At 44.5% G+C, this 18,597-nt stretch overlaps 1 long non-coding RNA gene across 1 annotated transcript; it reads right to left on the reverse strand.

The window, feature by feature from the left end:
• Positions 1–11,782: 11,782 nt before the first annotated feature.
• LOC116820010 (uncharacterized) lies at positions 11,783–18,350 on the reverse strand. Its single transcript, XR_004372527.2, has 3 exons — positions 18,240–18,350; positions 17,250–17,293; positions 11,783–12,805 (listed from the first exon to the last, which is right to left on the reverse strand). It is a non-coding gene; the product is annotated as an uncharacterized LOC116820010 (long non-coding RNA).
• Positions 18,351–18,597: the final 247 nt, after the last annotated feature.

Consider the following 18,597-nt stretch of genomic DNA (forward strand, 5'->3'; position numbering starts at 1 on the left):
CTTGACCCACCCTGGGTCCAGACGTAAGGATCCCTGCTAGTTTGGCCTATCTTGACACTTTTTGGCCTTAACAGTTAGTCCCCTCGAAGCCTGCCTGATGCGCCTCACAGACTTTTCCCACAGGTTGTCTCAGCGCGTGTCGGCACTGAACAGAAATCAGAACATGAGCCACCATCATCAGACGGTAGGCGGCAACTGACATATTCTCGCATATCCTGCGTAATGGAGACCCTATCTCACAACTGCTTGGACCAGGTGGGCCGGGGAGGCTGACAAGATTCGCACGCCCGAAAGGGACGACATATTATTCATACCACCCCTTGCATGGGTGATGGGTGATATCTTGAAGGTGGGTTCACACTTATCTTGTCACGCGGTACTTGCCGGCTATCTCATTGCGATTACAGTCTCAATTGCGTAGCGACACGAACTGGCCACCGTCCCACATTTTCCTCAATACCTACTCCGTGCCCGCTTGGTTAGGCATTGGGATAAGTTGTCAGGAGTGCAGGCTATACCAGCATTTAGCGTTACGTTAGTCCACAAAAGTGTTATATCCCCATCTGGCTGGGGTACTACCGAACTCACTGGGGAGCCCATTTGCACTAGGAACAGACCGGCTGGCTTCCGTCTAACATCCCATCCTGTAGCATGGTTTTGGATCTCCCGTCCTATAGGCAGCTTGGGTATGAAGGAGACACCCAGTAGCATGGGGTTCTAATTGGGTGAGCACATTACCTGTGTCAAGATAATGGTATGACCGTTCAGCCGTCCGGGGTGGCTTGAAAACAATGGGGCGAAGTCTAGTGCACAGACTTTCGATCTGTTGCTGCTCATGACGTTCCAAGGTTTGGGAGGTTCACCTCTCCAGGCCACGTCAACTTTCCTCCCCCATAGTAGCACCTTCAGAGCCACTCAGCGTCATCTTCTCCCCTGGGCTGTAAACTGACAAACCTTTAATCTCTGGAATAAAAGGGCTTGAGAAAATAGAGAGGGCACACATTTAGGCCTGTAGGGTGGAGGTCGGATAGGCTAATGGAGATAGTTAACACCTCCTCAGGCTCTCTTAGGACCAAGTGAATGGCCTTCCATGAGCACATTTCCATCTATCGGCCTGTGCCAGCACAGACCTTCAAAGACCATAACTGGTCCTCTCTTACTATTGAAAGAGAACGCTCTCTGTGAGGGTTTATGACATGACCAAATACATTTATCTTATGCTCTTCTCGAGCATTCTTTAGAATTTTCTTTAGCAAGGGCTAAAGAGTGTCGGAGGGTGCTTTGTAGGTTGCTTACAAAGTCTACAAGTTAGTTCCTGGAGAGAAGGCGTAAACTCCGTCCATGCTGCTTCACAACTGTAATGGCCCTTAACCTCGTGGCCATACACAAGTTCGAATGGTGAAAACCTAACTGGGATGTGTACAGTCTTATTTGGCAAAAGCAACTTCTGCAACACTAGGTCCCAATCACGGGATGTGCATTTACGAAATTTCGTATCATGGCCCCCAAAGTTCCATTAAAACCTCTCCACCAGGCAATGGTTTGATGTGGTAAGGGGTGTGCACCAAGTATTCATGCCATGAGCTCCCAAAATTCATTTCATAGGTCGCATGGCAGGAAATTAGTTCTCGAATTTGTAAGGATGTTCAGAGGGCCAACCTCCTGGCAAAAATGTCTGTTAAGGCCTGGCACACAGTTTTAGCCCTGGTGTTGCTAGAGCTACTGCTTCGCGCCATCGGTAGACAAAGTCCACAGAAGTCAGTATGTACTGCTTTCCTCTGGGGTCTTTTTTGGTAAAGGACCCAGAATACTCACTGAAATGGGACCTCAGTTATGGGAGTGGTTGGAGAGGGCGCTTTGACCTGGTCTTGGGCTTTCCCACTCTTTGGCACACCTCACAAGACCGGACATAATTAGCAACGTCCTTGCCCATTCCCTCCCAGTGGAAGGACTTCCCACAACCGTTTTGGTCTGTTCCCTCTAAAATGGCCACTGGGATGACATCTGGGCTAAGCTTAAGAGCTTTCTCAGGTACTTAGTTGGAACTACCAACTGTTTTTGAGGAGTGCCATCTTCCTGGTGTCCACCAAAAGTCTCCATGAATAAAATCCTTTGTTCTACAACAAACCGGGATTGGTTAGAAAGCTGCGAGAGGCGATGGGATGTTCCATCCAGCCCACCAACTCTCTGAGGCTGTCAGCTGCTTCCTGCTTCAGTCTGGAACTGTTCCTGTAGGCTGGAGACACCAGTTCCTCTCTTAGACTGGGACGGTGGGTTGGTCCCCTGGAATGATGTAAGGTGATGGGGTTGTTCTCGTGAGATGGTGATCCGCTTCTGCTGGTGGCACTATGAGATATTCAGGCTTGGCGTAGCCTCTTGGGTAAGGTTGTCTGCTGCTTCTTCAGTCAGGCCGCTCGGTGCCCTCTGGCGTTGGGATTGGGAGATGGGTTTCAAGCGCTGGCGTCAGTGCTGGCAATGGTTCTGATGATGGTTTTTCCAGTTCGTTCTGGGACTGGAGGCACTGTGGCTGTTGCAGCCGTTGGCAGGGGATTCAGGTCCACCACCTCTGTCTGGTCTCTGGTAACACAGACGGGGCTCTTGTGGATGGATCAGGAACAGGGATGGGTCTGGAAGCTTGCTGGCCGGGCTGCGTGTAACCATTCCCACCCTCTTGGCCAGCTTCACTGGTTGCCAAGTCTCCCCCAGTAGGCATGGGGATGGGATAATTGCATTAGATCTGCAAAATCCACATTCGACCACCTTGTACTGACAAGGCAGTTCAGCTGTAGGCAAGTTTACAGATTTGACATGATGGAAATTGTCACTTGGGCCTTTCAGCTGATGAATTTGGGGTCCACTAAGGATTGGTGGAATAGCTGACAAGCGACGGGGCCGCCACTGCTCTCTCCTACACGATAACCTTCTTTCTGCCCACTCTCAAGGTTTCCCTTCGCTCCGAGGGTATTTGAGAGGCATCTGGGCCTGGGGATCTTTGGTGTGATGGTCGTGTAATGAACTGCACTTGGTTGGGGTTCTTGGGGCAGTTGGCCTTTATATATCCCAGTTCATTACATTTAAAATATCGCCTAGCTGACTGGTCACTGGGTCGAGGTGGTTGCTGGAGACTGGTGAGGTGGGACAGTAGGGTGTCTGGGGCTTTCCTTGGGTTGTAGGTGGGGGCTTGGGTTGCCCCCGGTGATAGGGTTTATTTTTGGTTTGCCCCCTGTGATATTCACTCCCCTTGCTAGTAGCTTTTTTCTTTTCTGCCACTTCCACCTATCTGGCTCCAATCCCCCCCACCTCGGTTACAATTTTGGGCTTCCCATCTAGGATATACATTTCTATTTCCTCAGGAACACCCTCTAAGAACTGTTCCATTTGCATTAGGAGGGACAGCTTTTCCAGAGATTTAACATTTGCTCCTGATATCCAGGCATTCCAATTCTTTTCAATGTGGTAGGCGTGTCAGGTAAATGACACATCCGGTTTCCACCTTAGGGCTCGTAACCGCTGACGGGTATGTTCACATGTTAGCCCCATTCTGATTCTGGCCTTGGTTTGAAAAAGTTTAAAATCGTTCATGTTTTCCCTAGGCATTTCAGCCGCCACCTCTGCTAAGGGTCCACTGAGCTGTGGCCTCAGCTCTATCATGTACTGGTCTGTAGAGATGTTGTACCCAAGGCAGGCCCTTTCAAAATTTTCTAAGAAGGCCTCAGTATCATCACCTGCCTTGTAGGTTGGGAATTTTCTGGGATGGGAAACAGTGCCTGGAGAAGTGTTGTTAGGGTTGGCTGTAACATCCGGCTTAACCTTTGCTAATTCCAGGGCCTGCTGGTGGACCTCTTTCTGGAGCTCCAAAGCCCTCCAGTGGTCAGCCTCTTTCTTTCTTTCTTTCTTTCTTTCTTTCTTTCTTTCTTTCTTCCTTTCTTTCATCTCCATCTCTTTTTCTCTTATCTCTAGCTGTCTCCTGTGGTCAGCCTCTTTGGCTTTTTCTTCTGCGCCCAGCCTAGCCATTTCCTGTTTAACTGCTTTCTTGGGACTCATTTTTCTGCTTTCTTGTGCTTGCTGCAGCCCCCTCTGCAGTTCAGGCTGCTTGGTTAACAGAGATTTTCTAACTAGCTATACCCGAGAGGTAGAAAAAAAAAAAAACAATTCAACTTGTAAATGCCTTTTGCTGGCTGTCTGCTGGCTCACAGCTTGAAGTCTCCTCTTAACAAAGACCCTTGTGTAAAAAACTTAACACTCTGCCTCAGGCTGCTTTCCACAGACAGCTCAGAAAGGACATGAAAAAAAATTCTACCTGGCCCTTTTTTTGTTTCTCTAGAAATCCCATCGCTGTCACCATGTTCAAGGTTTTTTCCCCACTGTTGAACTTTAGGTTCAAGAAGTGGCGACCTGCAATGATCACTTTTAAAGCTTAATTACTAGCTTAAACCTGTAATGCCACCGGCCAAGAAGTCTGTGTCGTGGCCACTTTTGTTCCGCCAAAACCTTCCCTGGGCGAACTCAAGACCAAACCCCTTGGCTTAAAACAAGGAGAATTAACTCCCCCTCTTTTCCCCCACAATCCTGGTGAAGTTAGTAACTCAGTCCTTGCGATTCCTAAAACAAGGAAAAAATCAATAGGTTCTGAAGAAAGCTTTCAATAAAGAAAGAAAGGTAAATTTATCTCTGTAAATTCAGAATGGCAAATGCTTTACGGGTACTTCAGATTCATATAGACTAGAGGGACTTCCCCCGCCTCACTAGCCTGAGATTCAAGTTTAACAGCAAAACAGGGTAAAAATCTTTCAGCAAAAAGACACATTTACCCAGTTGAGAAAACAAACATAAGACTATCTGCCTTGCCTGTTATTACTTACATTTGAAAAACATGAAAGGACTGATTCAGAAGCATTGGAGAACTGAATTGTGCCTGTTCCTCTCCAGTCCCGAGAGCGAACAACGACACCAAAACAAAAGCACAAACAAAGACTTCCCTCCACCACGATTTGAAAGTATCTTGTTCCCCTATTGGTCTGCTGGTCAGGTGTCAGCCAGGTTCACTGAGCTTCTTAACCCTTTGCAGGTGAAAGAGACATTAACCCTTAACCACCTGTTTATGACATACTGGTACACAGTGATGATGATTGTGAAGCTTGGTTGAGAAGGAGGAGTCAGAAGGTGGGATATTTTCCTTACTGCTAAATGACGAACTGGCAATTGGCTGAGCCCTCAAGGGTTATCTCTCTCACTCTACAAGGCAGCAGGAATGGAGGGAGGAGGTATGTGTGAGAGAGAGATATGCACATTTCCCCTTTAAGTACACTGCCTTGTTAATTAGATCAGCTTGCTGAGATCAGCTGCTGCAAGCTCCCTCCATCCTGAGCCCTGGTGTGTTCCCCCTGCTCTATGGAAGATGGGGTAAGCGGGGCGCAGGAGCAGGGGGGAGGGGGATACCCTGACATTAGCCCCCCTTTTCCTTCTCTCCCCCACTCACAGCAAGCAGAAGTCTCGGGGAGCAGCTCCAAGGCAGAGGGCAGGAGCAGCACATGGCAGTGGGGGAGGGACAGCTGCAATTGCCAGCCTGCTGGGCAGTTGCTGCACAGGGAACTTAGGGGAAGGGGGGAGGTGATGTAGGGCTGCCAGTCCGCCCTGGTTCCAAGCCCCCACCAGCTAGCTGCAATGGGATGCCCTTCCTGCAAGCAGTGGACAAAGCAGGCGGCTGCCAAACAACATTATAAGGGAGCATTGCACAACTTTAAACGAGCATGTTCCCTAATTGATCAGCAATGTAACAATGAAACAACGTTAACCGGGAGGAGTTACTGTACTTGTTTACAAAACCAGACATAAAAAGGGGTCACACCACACTATTACTCAAATTGCTTACTGTCTCATTTTTACTATATAATTATAAAATAAATCAATTGGAATATAAACATTGTACTTACATTTCAGTGTATAGTGTATAGAGCAGTATAAACAAGTCATTGTTTATATGAAATTTTAGTTTGTACTGACTTTGCAAGTGCTTTTTATGTGCATGTTGTAAAACTAGGCATATATCTAGCTGAGCTGATGTACCTTCTGGAAGACCCTTGCGGTGCACACCCTGAGGGGTACATGTATCTCTGGTTGAGAATCACTGCAGTAAAGAGCTGCTATCTGCCATGGGAGAAGGCATGCCCAGGTTGCATCATTAGGGAAGGGGGAGGTCAAAGCAAATCCTGCCTCCCAGAAAACCCTTTAACAATGTGTAGATCTATCAGCCTGCTTGGGAGGGAAGCTCTGAAATGCCCCTGACAATTCAGGATTGGATGGGGAAGTGGGCAGGACATAGACACACACAGTGTGAACTTGAATCTCCAAAGGACCATGCATGTGATGGACCTGAGCAGACTGGTATAAGCCTAACAGACAGGTTTTAATTTGTGATTCCCAAACCAACAATCTTCTTCAATAGCTAACACCAAAGAAAGACAAAGGACGTTTTAAAGAGTTAACAGCAAACAGAGCCAAGTAGAAAAGATCCCTGTATAATACACCAGCCTTACTGTGTATGTTATCTTTCATACAAACTGTACCTCCTAGGAGCTAACAGATTATAATAATACAATGATGATTAAAATTACAGTGTTGTAGGGCTATTAAATTCAATCCAAATAGAAACATCTTGAATGTTCACCATCTCGTTTCCTCTTTCGTCACATGATGTGAAACTATTCAATTGCTATACGTCACATACTGGGTTACACCCAGTTCCAGTTAGCACATTTCTAATGAGGCATTTTCAGCTCTCTCCCCTTCCCAGACTTACCAAAGACCAGCAGGATAGAACAGCAAATCTGACTGCTCTTGCGAGAGTTCATGGCTCGTCAGACTCAGTGTATGTGGCCACAGCAGACAGTGCAAGAAGAGAGCCCTTGTTACTGACCTCACTGTCCAAATGAACGCCTGTGGTATGCCATTGCAGCCCAGGAAGGAAGTTACTGATGCTCTGAGGATCTCTACACTATACAGAAGGGCTTTCTTTGTAAATGTAAAGGATTTGAGTTTTTGTCCATCATCTGCAACAGGCAACTATAGCTACTGATCTTTTGAAGTATAGTTTGGGGAAATCTCTTAAAGAAGGATTCATCTACCTTAGAGAATTGCACTGATATAATTTGTACAGTGAGACTGACCCAGCACAGGCCATCTCATTTCAGGTGCCCACAGAGCACTGCACCCACGCACAGTGCTCCGTGCAGGCGCTATGGATTATTGCACCAAGATCACAAGGGCCAGCACCGCTTCCAGGAGCAGATGTTTAATGTCTGTGGTTACTGTAGCTAAAAGTGCACCAGTTCACTTTTTTTTTTTTTTTTTGCTTTGCACAAGGGATGCTTCTCATAGTTCTATCCTGCCTGGGATTTGGGCATAAGGAGGTGCGAGAGAGGCAGGGCTCTGCCTTCACTACTCACATGCCAGAGTGGGGTATTACTAGCCTTTCCCAAGCCACTCCTGGAATGGCAGCCTCAAGTTTACCATGATGGACCCTGTTACTTTCGGAGGTGATGCTCAAGCAGGGGAGAAGCTTGACATTCTCCTTCTGTTATTTGTTTCATTTATAAATGTCCTAGTTTTACATTATGTTGAATAATAATTTTGTTTGTTTGTTTGTTTGTTTTTGGTGGTTAACCAGTTTCTATCTCTCTCACTGTTCTCACATGCTGTGTTCCCACAGTGCTCCATATTTGGAAGGAAAAAGTGCTATGATGTCAGCCAGAGACAAGTTGTGGCATTATTGAAAAGAGGGCAGAGGCAAAAGGTGTTAACTGGCCCATTCATCTCAACAGATGTCCACATCTACACCAGGCCATGTTGTGGAACACCAATTTTCAAGACAATCTCAATATAGTCCTGGGTTTCAGAGCAATCGGAATTTAAAAGTTGCTTCTTATGGGGTGCTGGTTGCTCTATGTGAGAAAACCAAATTTGCATGAAGACGACACCAGTATTCAAGATAATCCCACTGTGGACATGAGTTTTAGAGCACTTTGAAAATTAAAAGAGGCTGATACTACAGGAGGCACAAAAATATTACAAGAATCTTAGCATGTTGCTGTCATGATTTTTTTTCTTCTGGGAGTGTGTGTTCCAGGAATTTCTTGCTCAACTACCTCAAATTTGGACCCTGATTTCAGCCTGGATTCCCATGAGTCATTGCAATTTTGAAGACGCTCTGAGTAAACATGTGGATTTTGGTCAGAGCACTTAGAAAAACTGGCTGTTAAAACAGTCAGCTGGCTTTGATCTGAATGATAGTGGAGCTACTGCTCTGTGATAGTGTTTCTAGTCTATGGGGTTGTGAAAAGCTTCAATATATGACCAAGTGTAATCAATACAGTGAGTCTACAGGAAATTTGAAACAACAGCTCTCAGAAGGCTCAACTGCCCCATCAATTTGAAATCTTCTGCCACTTCACCAAAGGGGAGTCATGGGGAGTCACAGCAAATGGAGAGTCACAGGGTATGTCTATATTGCAGTTATATACCCACTGCTGGCCAGGCCAGCTGACTTGAGCTTGGAGTAAGAGGCTATTTAATTGCAGTGTAGACATTTGGGCTTGGTGCAGCCTCAGCCTGGGACCCTATAACTTCATAGACTCCTAGAACCCAATAAAATATTTTTCATTTAGGGGTATGAAAAAAACCCATACTCCTGACAGACATAAGTTTCACCAACAAGCACTAGTGTGGACAGTTCTATGTGGCGAGAGAGCATCTTCCACTGACATAACACCCCCACTCATTGGGAGTGATTTAATTAAGCCATGGGAGAGCTCTCTCCTGTCTGCACAGAGCGGCTACATGGGAGACCTTACAGTGACACAGCTGCAGAGGTACAGCTGTGCTGCTGTAAGCTCTCTAGTGTAGATATAGCCAGAGAGAGAGAGAACAAAAACACAATGGAAATGGAAGCATTCTGAGAAGAAGCAAAAAAGCCTCAGAGAAACCCTGGCATCATGACTCTGAGAACTAGCTCAGAGGGCTTTTGGGCAGAGTGCTGACTGAAAGAGGCGTGGAACCATAAGCAAAAAAACCATCCACGGTTGTTTGATTCCTGCTGTGCTCAGGGAAACAGGACTTGGTACACTGTTTGTAAATAAAAAGGATTACATCAAATACACATTTGACCTTATCATCAATTTCTCCTCCTAACCAGAACAATCCTTAAGCCCCAGAAATTGGTGACCGGCTTGGGTCAAAAAAAGGGGTAACATATTTATATTATATAATGTTATAACTTATAAAGTCTAAATGAAAGATTTCAGCCTTATTAAAAACTAATCATTTTGACCTTATAGAAATTAAGTGTTTCACTAATTTCCCATTGAAACCTTCTGCAAAATCAATGCAGTCCCTCCAAAATGTTTTAGTTTTATTGAATCAACATTTGTTAATTGTCAAAAGTGTTCCATCTGATGTTTTTCTATCTCTATTCATCATACAAGGTATCAGATCATAGTAACAGGGCTGGAAATGACACACCACATCACTTACTCCATCCTCCTTCCCCCACCCCCAGGTATGTACCTATGATTAGTGAACATTAAGGTCAGTGGCCTTTGCAAGTCTTCAGGATATCTGAAAATCAGGCACCAGGTTTCTCAGAAGTGGAGGGACTCCTCCCCCCTACAAAAAATCAATCAATCAATGAACACTTCTAAGAACCTGGCTGTGTAAAATAATCCTGTTTACAATTATATACATTGTGGACACAAGAGGGCACTCTCCTTAAACTTTTCAGAGCCATAAATTTATCTGCAGAGCTGAGCAAAAATCAGAATTTTTGCACCCCAGGAAATTCCAATATTTAAAGATTGGGGTCACTTTGAGAAAAAAACAATCTTGAAACATTAAAAGTTTATGCAGAATGAAAAGCTCTGAAAATTTTCAATTTGGAAAAGTTGAAATTTTTGTTTTGACATTGTCAATTGAAAGGAAATATTTCAAGAGTCCCAAATCGAAACATTTCATTTTGCTTTGCTCAACTGACTGAAAACACTTTGTTTCAGTCAGTTCCCCTATTGCAGTGCATTGCTTCATTGAAGTTGTAATTCAAGCTGCCCAATGCCCTTGATGTCCCTGTGACGCTCTGTACCTTGTGAGGGACACCCTACACCCCCATGTTCATCTTTATAAAAAGATTGTGTGGTATCCAGTGCAAAGTTTGTCATGTTGGGTGTCTTTCAAAACTCACTGGAACAAAGGACACTGGCTTAGGCAGCAACAAAAGAATCTGTTAGACCAGGGATCAGCAACCTTTGGCATGTGGCCAGTCAGGGAAATCCGCTGGTGGGTCAGGACAGTTTGTTGATCGCAGATCCTACTGGCCATGGTTTGCCGTTCCAGGCCAATGGGGGCTGTGGGAAGCGGCATGGGTCAAGGGATGTGCTGGCTGCTGCTTCCTGCAGCCCTCATTGGCCTGGAACGGCAAACCGCAGCTAGTGGGAGCTGTGATCTGCTGAACCTGTGGATGTTGCAGGTAAACAAACCGTCCCGGCCCTCCAGCAGATTCCCTGATGGGCTGCGTGCCAAAGCGTTGTCGATCCCTCTGTTAGACCCTCGAGAGAGTCACCCCCTTCCTTTGGTCAGTTTGAAACTGCGATGAGGTAATGCTCACCTGACTCTGAATGGGGGGGAGGAGGGTAAAGCCAAGAGGAAAGAAAGGACATGATAAAAGGGAAAGACATTTTGCCGTGCTCTCTATCTCCCACCTACATCTACAGACACCACAACCACCAAGTGACCTAAACGTTGATCAAAGGGGGGGGATCCTGACTGAAAAGTAACCAGCCAGCCTGTGGTGAGAAGCATCTAAGTTTTTAAGGACGTTGGAAGTGTTAAGAACAGCTTAGAATGTATTTTGCTTTTATTTCATTTGACCAAATCTGACTTATGCTTTGACTTATAATCACTTAAAGTCTATCTTTATAGTTAATAAATCTGTTTGTTTATTCTATCAGAAGCAGTGTTTGGCTTCAAGTGTGTCAGAGGCTCCCCTTGGGAGAACAAGCCTGGTATACATCAATTTCTTTGATAAATTGATGAACTTATATAAGGTTGCAGCATCCAGTGGGCATAACTGGACACTGCAAGACAGAGGTTTCTAGAGTCGTGTCTGGGACCGGAGATATTGGCTAGTGTCATTCGCTTGTAAGTAGCTGAGAGCAGCTTACATGCCAGACACTGTGCATGAACAGGAGTCCAGCCCAGGAGTGGGAGTTCTCACAGCAGAGCAGGGTAAGGCTGGCTCCCAGAGTCAAGGATTGGAGTGACCTAGCAGATCAACAGTCCAGATAACACCAGAGGGGAACATCACACTCCCCAATGGGAGTGTGATGTTCCCCTCAGGTGTTATCCGGACTGTTGGACTGCATCTCCATGATATACCTGTACCCATGTGACTCCCATGATGCACCACAGCATTCAGTGACTGGGAAGACTGTTGCCTCATGGGACAAGTAGTGAGGGACCAGAGAGCTCAGCCCATAGGCGAGAATGGGCACCCGAACTGTGACTCCCATAACACAATGAGCCACAACAGAGAGAAACAATTTTATTTTGAACTGACTCTCACCAAAATGTTTTAGGTAATTTCAACCCAAAGTATTTCCATGTGGGTTGAACCAAAATGGAAGGTTCTGTTGCCACAATTTTCATGGATCCCTAAAGCCAGGCTTTTTTGGCTGCAGAATGAACCATGGAGAGGCTGTGATGCCAGGAAAAATAAACAACAAATGTTCGGCACCAGTTGTATCAGTTTAATGTATCAAGGGTGTCTTCACAGTGAAAGGGAAAGAAACTTACTTTAAAAAGAATCTAAGCTTCTCTGTTACATTTCCAGGCTCCCAAATTAAGGGGATCTCGGGGACATTAGCATCCTGCCAAATGAAAAATTTAAACAGTTGCAAAAGGAAGATCCTTTCTTCTCGAGATAAGTAGAAATTCCACACCCCACACACCCAATTCCTTTTATCTTCACTCTGTGTTTTCAAAATTACTTTAGAATGAATAAAGAGCAGCTCGTTTCAAGATTTTCATGGAGTACACAGACAACAGCAGAGCCTAGAACAAGGTACAGTAAATTTCTTATTCTGGATATCACCCGGTGGCTCCAAATGCTACACATATTACATACCATATGCACCCAGAGAGCTAGTGGAGCAGGGGCACACAGGATACATGTCAATGGAACCCATATTAGTGCTTCAGATGTCCCACATGCTTTGGGGCTGGAACCATCTTTAGGTTGTGTTTGTACATTGCTTGGCAAAATAGTATCCTGATCCCTGACTGGGGCCTCCAGGCTTTACCCCAGTATTGAAGAGACAGTGATGATAATCTACAGGCTTCAGTGCCTCAAGCTGCACCTTAAAACAGATGAGTCCTGAATTCACAAAGACGCTTTAGATTTAATCCATCATCTATTTACATGTGTATAATACACTCTTCTGGAAAGGTCAGAAGTCTGGAAAAACCATCTAAACAATATTGCCACTATGCACCATTCCCATTAAATACGATAATCTTGTTATTTACAGCACAGCTCCTGAACTGCATGGCTCCCAGAGTAACTACATGTGCTGATCATGCCTAAAACCAGTTCTGCATGTTGGGGTTACAGCTGCTGTTAAGAGAAGCTTATAGAGGCATATTCAGTCTGTGACTCTGATCTGCGCTGCCTCTGCCCAGTGTCTTCTCCAATCCTTGCATAAATTGTGGATACCGGCATTGGTAATGAACTTTCCATGTGAGATTCCTCATGATTTGGGGCCTAGATAAAAAACAAACAACATCCCCCCCCACACACACTGAGTTAAGAAACTTGTTCTTGGGGATCAGTCTTAATGAAAAAGAAATTTCTTTGTATATTGATATATCTACTATATATTGATCTATTTATATTTCTTTATCATATAACACCAAGGAGCAACAATTGGTTCAGCGTCTGTTCCTTCCCCATCCTCCTTCCTTGAGCTTAAAGTTGGGCCAGGAACTACTGACTGCAACTGAAAACATTAAAATAAGGGACAAATTAAGTTTGCAAAGGCCAGGACTAACATTGTGACATACTGCAAAAGTACTGTGATCTGGGGCCCTGAACCAGTCAACTTATGGAAAGCAGGCTCAGCCAATCAGGGACATGGCTTAAATCACATGATAGAAATAACATGATATTTCTCCCACATGCTTACCCCATGGACCTATCCCTAAAGACCAGGCCCAAACGTGGGACATGCCTTGCACAGCAGATCGGTGCACAACACAACTATCCAGAGAGAGATAAACATTTGCAAAAAGCCTTTTATGGAGAGATCACAGAAGCTAGCACAGTTAGAACAGAGCAGTGCTGATTGGCTGAGGCAGTCTGAGCTCAGGACTGAGGTTAAGCTCATTTGTGACTCAAGTTGACTCGTTTACACAGCTCTAGTCATGGGCCTGTTTGTATGTGGGTCAGTGGGACAGTCTGAGCTTTTGTCTGTAGTGGGTGTCACAGGGAGCAAAGGGGTAGTAGTGGGAAGGATGAGAGTCAGCCATGCAGAGCTTGGTGGGAGGTAAGGAATGGGGAGAGGGAAGGAGAGGCAAAGAGAGCTGGGGTATGGAGGTGGTGACATATGGGGGACGCAGTATCCACATTGAGCTCAACTTTATACAAGTTTGTGTTTAGCACTTGCGCCGTGGTTCGTGCAGCTTTGGTTTTAAAGTAGGCTGGTTCCTCCATTCCCAGCAGCAGACAACTTAGTCTTGCAAAGACAGGCGTCACTGAGGTATATAGGAGAAGCACAGAAAACCACATCATGCAGAGCTATAGCAACCCTTGCTATTGCTGCAAGAAAATCATGAAACCACGCTGACCTTCAGCCAGAGGAAATAACTACCCAGAATGACCAATGTCAGGGGCTGCAAGAGTGTCCATGCTGAGGAATGTGATCAGAGTCAGAAAGACTGAGAAGGAGAACTCTTGTAATGCTGTGCGAGCTAATGGAGAGTTTTTACACAGTGCTTGGCAAATGGGGCCCTGGCCTGGATAGCAGATAGGTGCTATCATGATATAAATACTAAATAATAATCAATGATCACCACCATTGTCCAGGCATCACAGAACAGATTTGACCTCCCTCTCAGATTAACAACTCTCCTTCCTGCTTACAAATGCTAATTCCTATTAATATCTGTGTCCTTCTCTAGTGAATTCACTTTTGCTCACTCAGAGAAATGCTGCAACAAACCAGTTAATGATTTTGGAGCAGTGTCAGAGCTCAGCCCCTGTGGGCTCATACTCGCTTTGGCCAGGCAGCTGGGAGGGGAAGGCTGCAGGGTTTGCTGATAAGGCCTCCAGGGCCACAAAACCCACAGTTTCAGCAGCCAGGTTTTAATATCCTGCACAAAAGTCAAGTGCACCTCTTCTGCGAAGGCCCACCCTCCAGTATCTGCCACCGTGTCTGGGGGAGGGAGGAGTGGTAAACAGCCTTTTTCAATCTTTAAACTCATAGACTCATAGACTTTAAGGTCAGAAGGAACCATTATGATCATCTACTCTGACCTCCTGCACAATGCAGGCCACAGAATCTTACCCACCCACTCCTGTAACAACCCCCTAACCTATGTTTGAGTTACTGAAGTCCTCAAATCGTGGTTTGAAGACCTCAAGCTGCAGAGAATCCTCCAGCAAGTGACCTGTGCCCCATGCTGGAGAGGAAGGCGAAAAACCTCTAGGGCCTCTGCCAATCTGCCCTGGGGGAAAATTCCTTCCTGACCCCAAATATGGCGATCATACATCTCAGTGCTCACATCATACAAAACTATATGAGGCTTGCTTATGCTGTAAGTACTATTCCATGGGCATGTGTAGACTAGGAAAACAGGTCATAGTTTAGAATGTGTTAGCCAACATATTAGTGTAAACAGGGTTTAACTTATTTAAAAATATGCTCTGTGTTCATGGTCAACCATCAGTTTCCCACTAGTGTTTTAAATGTGTTAAACACAGTCTACACTAAATGGTAAGTGGTGTTAAAATGCTTTAAACCACCTATTTCCCCATCTAGCCATTGTGCACAAGGGTTGCAGAATCATAGCCCAGTTAGTACTGTACAGGAAATAGGCATTACAAGTTAGGAGCAGCCTGACCGCGGCCTATCATTTGTCTCTGTCTCTCTCCCAGATTAATTAAAAAGTAGCCCTATAATTTCCAGTAGCCACAAGCACAGCTCAGGAGTGATATATGCAGTGATGTAAATTATTCAATAGTGTGATACAGCATGGCCAGAGGGCAGCATAAGAGTGTTAGCAGGGGGCCTTATTCCCTGCCAAGGGAGGAAGGTTTGGTTTAGATTAACTAGAACAGCTGTGGCCAATTAAGAGCACCCTGACTCAGTAGAGCCCGACTTCAACTAAAGAGCAACTGACTCCAAAGTCAGACACCTGACTCCAGTCATGGGATATAAACCCCTGCTTAAGTCAGTACAGGGGGGTGGAGTTGAAGGAGAAAGTTGGATTGGAGACAAGTGCAGAAAGAGAAGAGTGGTCCAGAAAGAAATAGAGGTTGGAGGAGTGCTGCGGATGGATTGGGAACCAACAGAAACCTAGGTAAGGGGCACCGCTTTATAGAAAAGAGCCAGAAGCCCTCACAAGCTAGACGGGTATGATAGGAAGTAACCAGGGAAAGAAACCGTATCAACGATGGATCACATTCAACAAACCAGGGAGCCCCTGGATTGGGTCACTGGAGTAGAGGGTGGTCCAGTGGTGCCCTCCCTCTCCACTCCCCTCCTCCAAGGACACTAGGGGAGAGATTAAGAACTGGTTCAGAGGCAAGCAATAGCGCCCTGAACCTACCCCAGAGAAGAGAAAGCGCGAGACCCAGCAGAACAGTACCGGCAATTTGCCACAATAGATAGGAGACAGCGGCAGAAGATCAGTGAAAGAGGCAAAGTGTAATTATCTAATTTGTGCTTATGTGATAATCTATGGAGATGCAAAATGAAAGTAGTTCTGCTTGTATGCAGAGTGGTCAGAGGCTTCAGTGTGTAGTGTGTGTGTGTGGAGTGGTGGGGGGTAGAACAAGAAGAAAAGGGGACGTGAATGATCATAAAGGAGAACCTCCAACTAAGATGCTTCTGTAGTTGTGGAAACAGGCCAAGAATGACTTATAGAGAGGTGCAAAACAAAGGCAACCGCACCCTTTGCAGTGCACCAGGGTCAGAGTCTAGTGCCTGGCAGAGCATGAGGTAGTTTGCATTTACTATGGTTAGTGTTTGATTATGCATTTGCTCAGTTCATTGTGTTTCAATCTCCGTAATAAACATTGTAACAGAAAAGCTATGTCTGAGTCCCAAAATATTGTCAGCAATACCATGGTGGCTGCTGATCACATTCATTGCAGAAAAGAGCCTCAGATCTTACAAAAGCAGCTGGCAACATGGAAGAGCCAGGCTAATGGACTGCATTGATGCTGAAGCTGCATTAGAAGAGTGGCAGGGGAAACTGGAGCCATGAGGAGTTACTGTATCCCATTTTGTCATCATTTCAGAGTATTGTTGTATTTGAATTTCACATTTACAGCCATATGTTTATGTATGTGCATATTTAGCTGTTTTTGTTATTTCCCAAAATCTAGATTAAAATGTATAACTGATCATTTAAGCACATAAAAAGTACAAATATCTCACTAAGGCAACCTATATTTATTACTAATCACCTTAGTTAGTTTTAGATATGAGCAAATATTTAATCTTTAATCATTTCAGAAATTATCTTTTTCTGTTATGTCCTGTGAATGATGTATATTGTTGGGAAGTAACTCTAGGTGTGCAGATTGTTTGCAAACAGCTTGTTACAAGTATTCAAAATTCTTAATTGGATACATGGATGATGTCACTTATAGAACCAGGCTTCTGGTGCAAATGGTTATATTAGTTTGTTCAAAATTTGCCTTCTTTAAATATTCTCCCAAACTTGCTTATGAGCCAAATCCCTTGCTGGTCTAAATCAGCAGTATTCCATTGGAATCAGCTGGCCTTCTAATCAGTTTAGCTTAATTTGGTCAGGTAATGAATTAATCTAAAATAACACAAGCAAGTTGTAAACTGATCTAAGAGTGTCCACACAGGAATTTACATCCGTTTAACTAACTCAACTTAAAAACTGATTTTAGCCAAACCAGTGCAACTTATGCATAGATACCAGATCCCGTGTTTAATTATGTTGTACAGTACCTCTTCTTGCTCTATGACTCTTGTCTTCCTCTGTTGAACTGCACCTGTGAAAATTGTTTGAACAGTTAATATTTTACAGTGACAGTAACCATTCTGTGCTTCAGTTAAATCACTTGCAGATCTATTAATTCTTGTAATCAATAGTCACACTGTGCTTTTGAAACCAAAGACATCCAATAGTAACACAAAGATAAATGGATTTTTGCCTTTGAGTTACAGATTTCTGTGTGTGTGTGTTCTGGGAGCAAAAGTTAGTTGCAAATAATTAACCTCAAATTCTTGAAAGATCCATTGGAAGGTGTCTAAAGAGTGTGGGACGAATTCTCACCTCACTAACACCAGTTTTACATTATTTGTCCAGAGCAACTTCAGCGGCATTACTCCTGATTTCCACTAGTATAAGTGAGGAGAATCAGACCTTTAGGTTTAATCATTTCAACTAACTACAGTATTTTAGTTATATATCACTCAAAAATACTGTATCATCCTGTGATATTTCCTTTTGGGGGAGATCCTAAGGTGTTGCTCACAACTTTCCATTCCTATTGCACTAGAGACATCACCTATTATTATTTGTGATATGGGACAATATATTGTTGCAGTGCCCTTATATTGAGCTACAAAGACGCCGAATTTGCATCTTGAGTCACAACATGGAGACAATGTTACATGGAACCAGCACAAAGTCTTTATGTACAAAAGCCATGGGATCATGCTGTGAGTCTCTAACCTGACACTGTGTCAGAGAACCCTAATTAAATGCAAGTCCCTTGAGTTGTCTTGTGACAACTTCCCCATGCTTTCATAATGGATGAGTATCATGCACATTTCAGGGCATGATGTCATGGGAGGTCTTCACTCAGGCTGGGAGGGCAGGACATGGACTTCCCAGAAGTCAGACAGGATCACTTGGATTTGTTTGTTAAAATACTTTTGAAAAATCTGAAGCACTAACAGCAGTGAGTGAGGTGTACGAGCAAGACCACTCACCTTTATGCTGTCTGCAGCAGAAGAGCAGCAACAGGAGAAGCAGGAGAAAACAGAGGCCACCAGTGAACTGAAGTCCAAGAAGAAGGTCTGGGGATTGTTTAGTTTCTTTTCTTTTTCCTGGCATATAAAAGAAACAAGTTGTCTGAGTATTTTATAAAGAAATAACTATAATGGCAAATGTATATTTTCAGAGAAGGTCTTGGTAAGTTACAGTATTTTGCTGAACTCAGGCAGCAGTGCTAGGACAGCATAAATCAGTGGTTTTCAACCTGTCCAGACTACTGTAGCCCTTTCAGGAGTCTGATTTCTCTTGCATACCCCCAAGTTTCATCTCATTTAAAAAATGACTTACTTACAA

The sequence above is a fragment of the Chelonoidis abingdonii genome, chromosome 8, assembly GCF_003597395.2.
Source record: "Chelonoidis abingdonii isolate Lonesome George chromosome 8, CheloAbing_2.0, whole genome shotgun sequence".
In the NCBI taxonomy this organism is placed as follows: domain Eukaryota; kingdom Metazoa; phylum Chordata; order Testudines; family Testudinidae; genus Chelonoidis; species Chelonoidis abingdonii.